Here is a 7,710-nt window from a genome sequence, read left to right as displayed (position 1 = left end):
CTGTGTGTATGCAAAATGTATGTCTGTATGCGTGTATGATATTTATGTGAATGTTTTAGTGACTTCAGATAAATTTAAACACATCTCAAGCAGTGCTGTATGTATTTTGCCCAGTTTCACTACAAAAGATTATAAATAATTTTTCAATTCGACTTGATTTATTTATTTTTTCGTCTTTTTTCTCTTTTTCTCCTTTATTGTCTCACTCTCTCTCTCTCTCTCTCCCGCTCCCTCCACCTCCTTTTTCTTTCCTCTTTTCTAACATATATTTTATAAACAGTCTAGTGGCAGGTCTATTTCACCGAGGTTTTTGTTTTCAGTATTTTTATCTTTTCCAAGATTTCAGGTGATCGACTATAAAATACAAGATTATATTCTGCCACCTTTTGTTCTGAAAAAAATGTTTTTGCCATCCGAAATATATACAAAAAAAGAACAAAACAAAACAAAACAAGTTATCATTTCTAATTTCTATTTTATTATTTTCGATATAAATGTTTATTTCTTCGTGACAAAATAATAGTTAAAAAATTATCTGTATATCAAAATAAATATATAAATAAAAGAACTACAGGAATCCTCAGTTTGTGTTTTCCGATGAGATTTTAGCAAGTATAACTGAACAGCGGTTAATATACTTTCTGGTCCTATTGTACTGAACTTTTCGTTCATTTTATCTCTTCAGTTTCTTTTCATAGCAGGCTGAACTCCATAAGCTCCAGCAATGCAATAGTTTAGATTGAAACAAAATTTCCCCCTTATTGTATATGCTTGTTTCATGCCTTTGGTAATATGATATTGGCTGAGATAACTAAAACACAGCTTCAAGAGATTCATTACATTGCTGTATTGAAATCTTCCATGTAGAACGTTCAAGAAAATCCCATCGCATTCTAGTTTATATCTATTCTTTTTGTTAAAATAATAACTTGAATAGCCATTCTTGCTGTTGCGGTTGATGGTGACTTGTTTGTTATTGTTGCTGTTTAGCCCCAGGACGATCGCATTCTTCCAAATTTATGATCAAATTATATTACAGTGATTCTATATTTCATATAAGAATATATTATCCATTGCCTCCTCTGATCTTTGTTTTGCCTTTCCTTTTGTTAAAAACTTACAATGTATGATGAAGGGAAAATGTCAGCGAGCTGACTGGATTATATCTGCTCTTTAAACTCTGCAATGAAATTCAGCCGAGATCAACCTTCCTTTCTATCTTTTTAGAACCGATACAATAAAGCACTGCTGTCGTACTGAGGTCGATAGTGTCGGCTAATTAAAATGTTAACAATGTTAAAACGTGATTGAACCCAAATAAATGTTGACGATAAGCCGTTTTCTTTACATATTTCGTGTGCGCATGCTTACACAGGGATGTACATTTATGTGTGTGTTCTTCACCGCATATATTCTCATGACTAAGTTTTGTAATATCGTACGTGTGTTCATATTAGTGAGGAGGCGCGTGGTTTAGTGATTATGGTATTTCGTTTATGATCGATTTATCATGAATTCGATTCTCACTGCCGCGTAGTGTCCTTGAGCAAGACACTTTATTTCACGTTGCTCCAGTCCACTCAGCTGTCAAAAAATGAGTATTATCTGTATTTCAAAGACCAACTTGTCACACTGTGTCACGATGAATCTCCCTGAGGACTACATTACAGGTTTGCGTCTCTGTGGAGTGCTCAGTCACGGTAATTTCTCGGGCAGGCTGTTCCTTCGATCGGATCCACTGGAATTCTCGTCGTTGTAACTGACGGAGAGCCAGGTTAAGCTGATCATATAAGTAATCGATAGTGAGAAAATACACACAGATACACACATACACACACTTACGTACAGACTGAATAACACGTAATTCTATGTATGCAAATGCGTCCGTACGATATATTATCCACACTGCATTGAATGCCTAAACTAAATGTATTTCAGTACCTCATTTCATTTAGCTGATGTGGTGTGGAATTAAATATAAGGTGTATACTGTACGACTCGGTTGTTTTGAATTCGGTAATGCTGGAAGATAATGTTTGTACATAAACCACTAAACACCAGTCTTAACAATATGACACGCTAAATGTGTCGCTAGGTTTACACGCTGTACCTAGCTTTTGGCAGTGTGCAATCCGTTATGAAAATTCGGGACAATTTCAGGCATAAAGATAGGTGAGAGACACTGAAAAATAGTGATGACTGCTGTTTTTCTTTCGCTGTCTATTTCATGAAAAGACAGACAAGTACAACTGAAGAATAAAATGTTGGTTACAGCGTTGCTGATCAAACGAATATATAATCATATTATTATTTTCAAACTGGTTTTAATTAGGACTGTATCGTTTGAGGCTCATTTATTTTTCAAATTTCAGAGTGCTTGCTGGTTTTATTTTAGTTTGCTATTCTCTAACGGTTGAACATTTACAAAGAAGCACCACCGCTGTTTGGTTTATAATACATAAATAAATTAGACAAGGTTTAGTAAAAGTTAGAAAGGCATGATATCAATAACCACAGTCATATGATAAATGTGCTTGCTGTGTTATATGAGAAGAGAGCTGAAGTGAAGGCATGAAGGCCATTATTTTGTAGTGGCAACGTTATATAGGTGTGGAAAGTTACTTCAATTAAAGATTAAACCAGCCACCCAGTTGCTAGCGACCAGCTACATATATGTTACCAATCTGCGTTTAATTTCTTTTACACAATGTTGATATATTTTGTAGTTAAATAACACATATAATGAAACAATTATAGGAAATATGTTCATCAATATAGAACTAACTGAGAGGCAAATATCAAACCGTGATAGACTTGGACTCATAGCACAGATAAGAGAATCAAAACACCTAAAATATTTAGTCCAGCGTTCTACTAGCAAGATACCACCCTTTAGACTACAAATTATCTCTAGTACAATACTTATTTTCACAATTTTTTATTTTGAAAGCTAATCTGTAACATACCTTAAGTTTATTTATTTCTAAGTACCAAGCTGAGTGAATTTTTTCTCCATTGTAACTTATAAACCATACTTCACCCTTCTTCTTTCGCTGTCTATTTTAAGGGTATTTAGCACTAAGCCCTATCATTGTACCCGCAAAATATTCCCCACATATATCCCTATCAACCTTCAAATCAGTTTGATATGAAATCCTAGGGATTTAATTCATATGTGCTAATAAGAATTTAATATGATCAAGGAGCACAGTCCGTCACTCAATAGAAGCAGTGATAAATAAAGGATCTTTTTTGTTTGGTTTTTTTTTTAGACCAAGCTACTTAAAAGGAGAAGATCAGATAAAATATATTTATTTTATTTCTGAAAACATACGTTTTCAAATAAAACATAAAACTTCTAATTCAATAAATTGGATTTCGATATGTACAAATCTATTACAAGTAAAATAAACACCGAATCGCAAGTAAATAAATATGAAGGTGTTTATTTAATCTATTCCACATAATCGAAAAAGAAAGACTGAAGCCAGGAACGAAGCAAAAACAGGTATCTTGTGTAAGCTGAAGGATTTTGATTGAAATTAAATTAAAACATATATACATATATACACAAGATTCTAGATCTGCAGTTCGTGTGTTACTATAAAAACAAACCCAAAATTATATAATCGTCACTTTGGATATTCTTCAAAAAATTTTTCTCCAAGCTTTCATTCTGGCAAAGTATGATAATATTTTCTCAGCAAATGTTAATCCTCCGCGATAAACAACTTCTCAGACAAACAGTTAAACAAGACTCAACAGCTGTCGATCCTAACCAAAATATATTTTTGGATCAATAGAACTAACAACTACACAAGAATACATCCTGACGTTCTAAAAAGGAAATACAAATCACTACTAGCTTTATGTTAATACCAAACATATTACATTTTATTCTTTCGACCTTCTATCATTTCTAAGTTCGATGCCAACACATCTTACGCACGTCTTGTTATTCGCAATCTCAAGCAGCCATAAATTATGTACAGTATCTTGTTATCGCGAACGTTTTGATATCATAATGCGTTATATATTCCCCCCCCCCCATTTTCACCTGTCATTCCAGTATGCATATCTTAAGAAAATACGGGTATAGATTCTTTCAACTGATATTTTGTATTCACAATACTTTCAACTGATCAGATTACCATGAGTAATATCATATCTCAGTATAATTTTAGATCTAAAGAATAAAACATTCTGGAATATTCTGCTGCAACTTAATATAAAAATATCGTATTGTTATTGTCTTTTGTATATATTTTCTATGCCAAAGATCAGTTTGTAAAAATCTATAATTATTTGCATTAAAGTTTATTATGCCTGACGTTTAATTTCTCATGTGCTTTAGAATATATTTAGATCGACTTCAATAAATATATAATTATTTAAATCTATAATAATAGTGGTGAAATTGTAATTTACAACTGGATAGTTTCCTATAAGTAAATCACACACGGTTATAATCGAAAAGATGTTACGTAATATGGTAGAACTTCATAGTTTATAATGTTCTTGCTCCTTTCTGATTTTGCTGATGTTCCTGTTTGGTGTGTTTTTGCATCATCTGTACGCAACTGTGTTCAATAAAATGCTAGCTTCAAATGTTGGCACAAGACCAGCAATTTCGAGGAAGTGGCATGCCAATTACATCTACCCCAGCTCTCTACTGGTACTTATTTCATCGACCCCGAAAGGATAAATGTCGACTTCGGAGTCGACTTCGACAGAATCTGAACTTAGAACGTAAAGACGGATGAAAAGTGGGTGGAAAATAATAAAAGATACCAATTTTGACCTCATGTTACAAACAATAAATTTTTAAGAGTATTTAAGAGATTTTGAATGGCAAACACGTGCCTTCCGAGTTGCAAACGTGTAAGTTTCAACACAAAGCTTCAAGCCGTATCACTTGCCTGACAATTGAACATCCGTAATATGTCAAAACTCTTCTAAAACTATTGAGATGTAACCAGGTCATACTGAACACATTCTATAATTAATTCTTATATATAAACAGGTAAAACTATGGCAGCAATAGTTTGATATTTTTGGCAGAAGTGTAATGGGTAGACAGGGATTCAAGAGGAGCTCAAAAATTCGTTTGTTTTGCAGCCGTGTCTTAGATGTTTGTCTACTTGGTTTCCATAACAAAAGCCTACAAGAGAAAGATAACAGTAGCATGCAGCGAAATGAGTGCCGCGATACATTTGACATGGAAACTACTGTATCATAGAGCATACTGTGCATTATAATTTTAAAACAGTGTGAAGACTGCGATATCCCGGTAAAGATTATAAGTCGCTTATGCTTGATCGGTTGCTATACTTCCGGAGCAAATTTGAGATCTAAAGGAAGTGATCAAGGCTACTTAAGAACATTAAAGACATAAAGACAAATAGATTAAATGAAGTCTTCGTGTGAGTGATGTAAGGAATTATATATTTTAAGTATAAATGATGACAACAAATGAAGATAAATTTGATCAACTACGGACTACGTAAGTTGAATGCGAGACCTAATTTCAAATAAGAAGCTTAAGTGCTTTCATTTTCTGTTCACCGTATCTTTCAGAAGGGAAGATTCTCAAATCCATTTTCGATTCAGAATCGAAGTGAATGAGATTGATGTTGATAACAAGAATTTCGTAAATCTAGAAGCTGAATGTTGTATTATCAGTTGATGGGAGTTTTAAATCTTTAACGTGAAGAATGAATTAACTGTAGACGTTGTTGTAGAATTTAGAAAGAGAAAGACTTTGTAATTGAGATGCTGCATATAGGCTTAGACAATACGTCTGTTCAAACGTTATTAGAATGTAATAATGGCATTCCGTTTATCTGATTTCTCTATAACTGGTTTAATTTTTTTTCACAAGGCCAGCAATTTCGATGGAAGCGGTAAGTCGATTACATCAAATCCAGTGCTCAACTGGTACTCATTTTATTAACCCAAACGTATGGAAGGCAAAGTCTACCTCTGCAGGGTTTGAATTCAGAACGTAAAAGCGAACGAAATGTGGCTAAGTGTTTTGCCTGGTATGCTAACTCTTTACCTTAAAAGATTCATGTATACGTGCGTTATAAATGTCTGTTACGGACCAACGGAAGATCTTCGATTAGGAACGTATCTTGAACCCGATTATGGCAATTCTCAGAAGGCGGTCCAAGATTGCAGTGTTGAAATATTTTCTACAGTAAATATGAAATTACACTTGAAGAATTATTATTCAGTATTTAGAAATATCATCTAATTGTCCTGTTTACAGTTTGTATCGTTGATGTAGCTATTTGCGAACGTATTTCGAAGTGGCCAAATAAATGGAATATATTTTCAACTGAAAGATATTTAGATAGTAGTAGCCATAGAATAAGCACTTAACATGTTGGTTCTTGATAGACAGGTGGTGTCAAAATGTCGGAATACGCTTTATCATATGTTAGTTGGAACATGGTGGAATTTGAGGCTACATAGCCGCCCTTACTATTAATTAGCCAATTATTTTACAGGGTATTACAGAGTGGGCATTCTATACATGAAATATCGAGTGAATATCCCAAATGACTTCTGTCCCACTGAAAAGTACCTCTACCTTCACCGGTGCAGATTAGGGTTGATGCCACCAGATACTTCTTTTGACACAGCGTAAGTATTCTTTCAAATAGTCATTTAAGCTGAAACCACCACAAACTTATGGCAAATTCATTCACAAAACGACGCAGTAAATAGTTTACTTTACTATATAGTGATGTTCGCCTCGTTTACATAAGGCCTCCTTTTTGAATGGATAATTCTTTTCTTTCTTCTTTTCTTTTTTTTTATATTTTGTTCATTTATTTCTTTCACAGTACATTATCAGCATGCTATTTCTTCTAATTCCAATGACAATAGATGGAGCAGCGTTGATCTCATAACAAAGTACTTCGCTTGAATCAGATTTCCTACGCAGTGCTATTCTAGTTTTTGTCAGGCTTCTCAAGTTACACTAAGTCACCTAAATAACATACAAAATACGCCCGTTCTTGCATGAAGTCCACAATACCATTTGCATAGTGTGGCATTTTAAAATCATCTCAATAATCAGGATCCTTTATAGTTTTATATATATATATATGGGAGAATATACAAAAAATAACAACAGACGAGGACAGGTGGTGTAAATAACAAAAGTATATATTAGTATGACGCTCGGGAATACGGAAAGTCTTTGACGTTTCGAGCTACGCTCTTCAACAGAAAGAATACGGAGACAAGGAGAAAAACACGGAGAAAAAAAATTGAATAGTGTTCAGTCAACGGTCAAATATATATATATATATATATATATATATATATATATATATATCAATATATTATAAATTAACTACCAACAAATATAATTGGTAAGCTAACTCAAAAATCATCACCAAAATTTATATATATATAACACTTATATGAATGAGTCTATATTTTCCGCAATAAAAGTTCAATTTTACTTAGAATTTTTCACATATTTCCTAACCGGCGAGACTAAGATTTATCTTCAACAGCTGCTGCTCAACGCATACGAAGAGGCAGCAGAAGTTCATATCATGCAGCTGGAGAAAGGGTTAACATTTTTCAGGTTAAAACAGCTTTTATACAGGGCAGTGCATTGAGCCGTCTTGGGTTAATTTTTCTGAATTGGCAGAATCAAAATTAAGTATATATAAGAAACAATAATCCAAC

The sequence above is a fragment of the Octopus bimaculoides genome, chromosome 12, assembly GCF_046866305.1.
Source record: "Octopus bimaculoides isolate indiv1 chromosome 12, ASM4686630v1, whole genome shotgun sequence".
NCBI classification, from domain to species: Eukaryota; Metazoa; Mollusca; class Cephalopoda; order Octopoda; family Octopodidae; genus Octopus; species Octopus bimaculoides.
The sequence above is the reverse complement of the archived record's forward strand: the minus strand, read 5'-3'. Positions refer to the sequence as shown.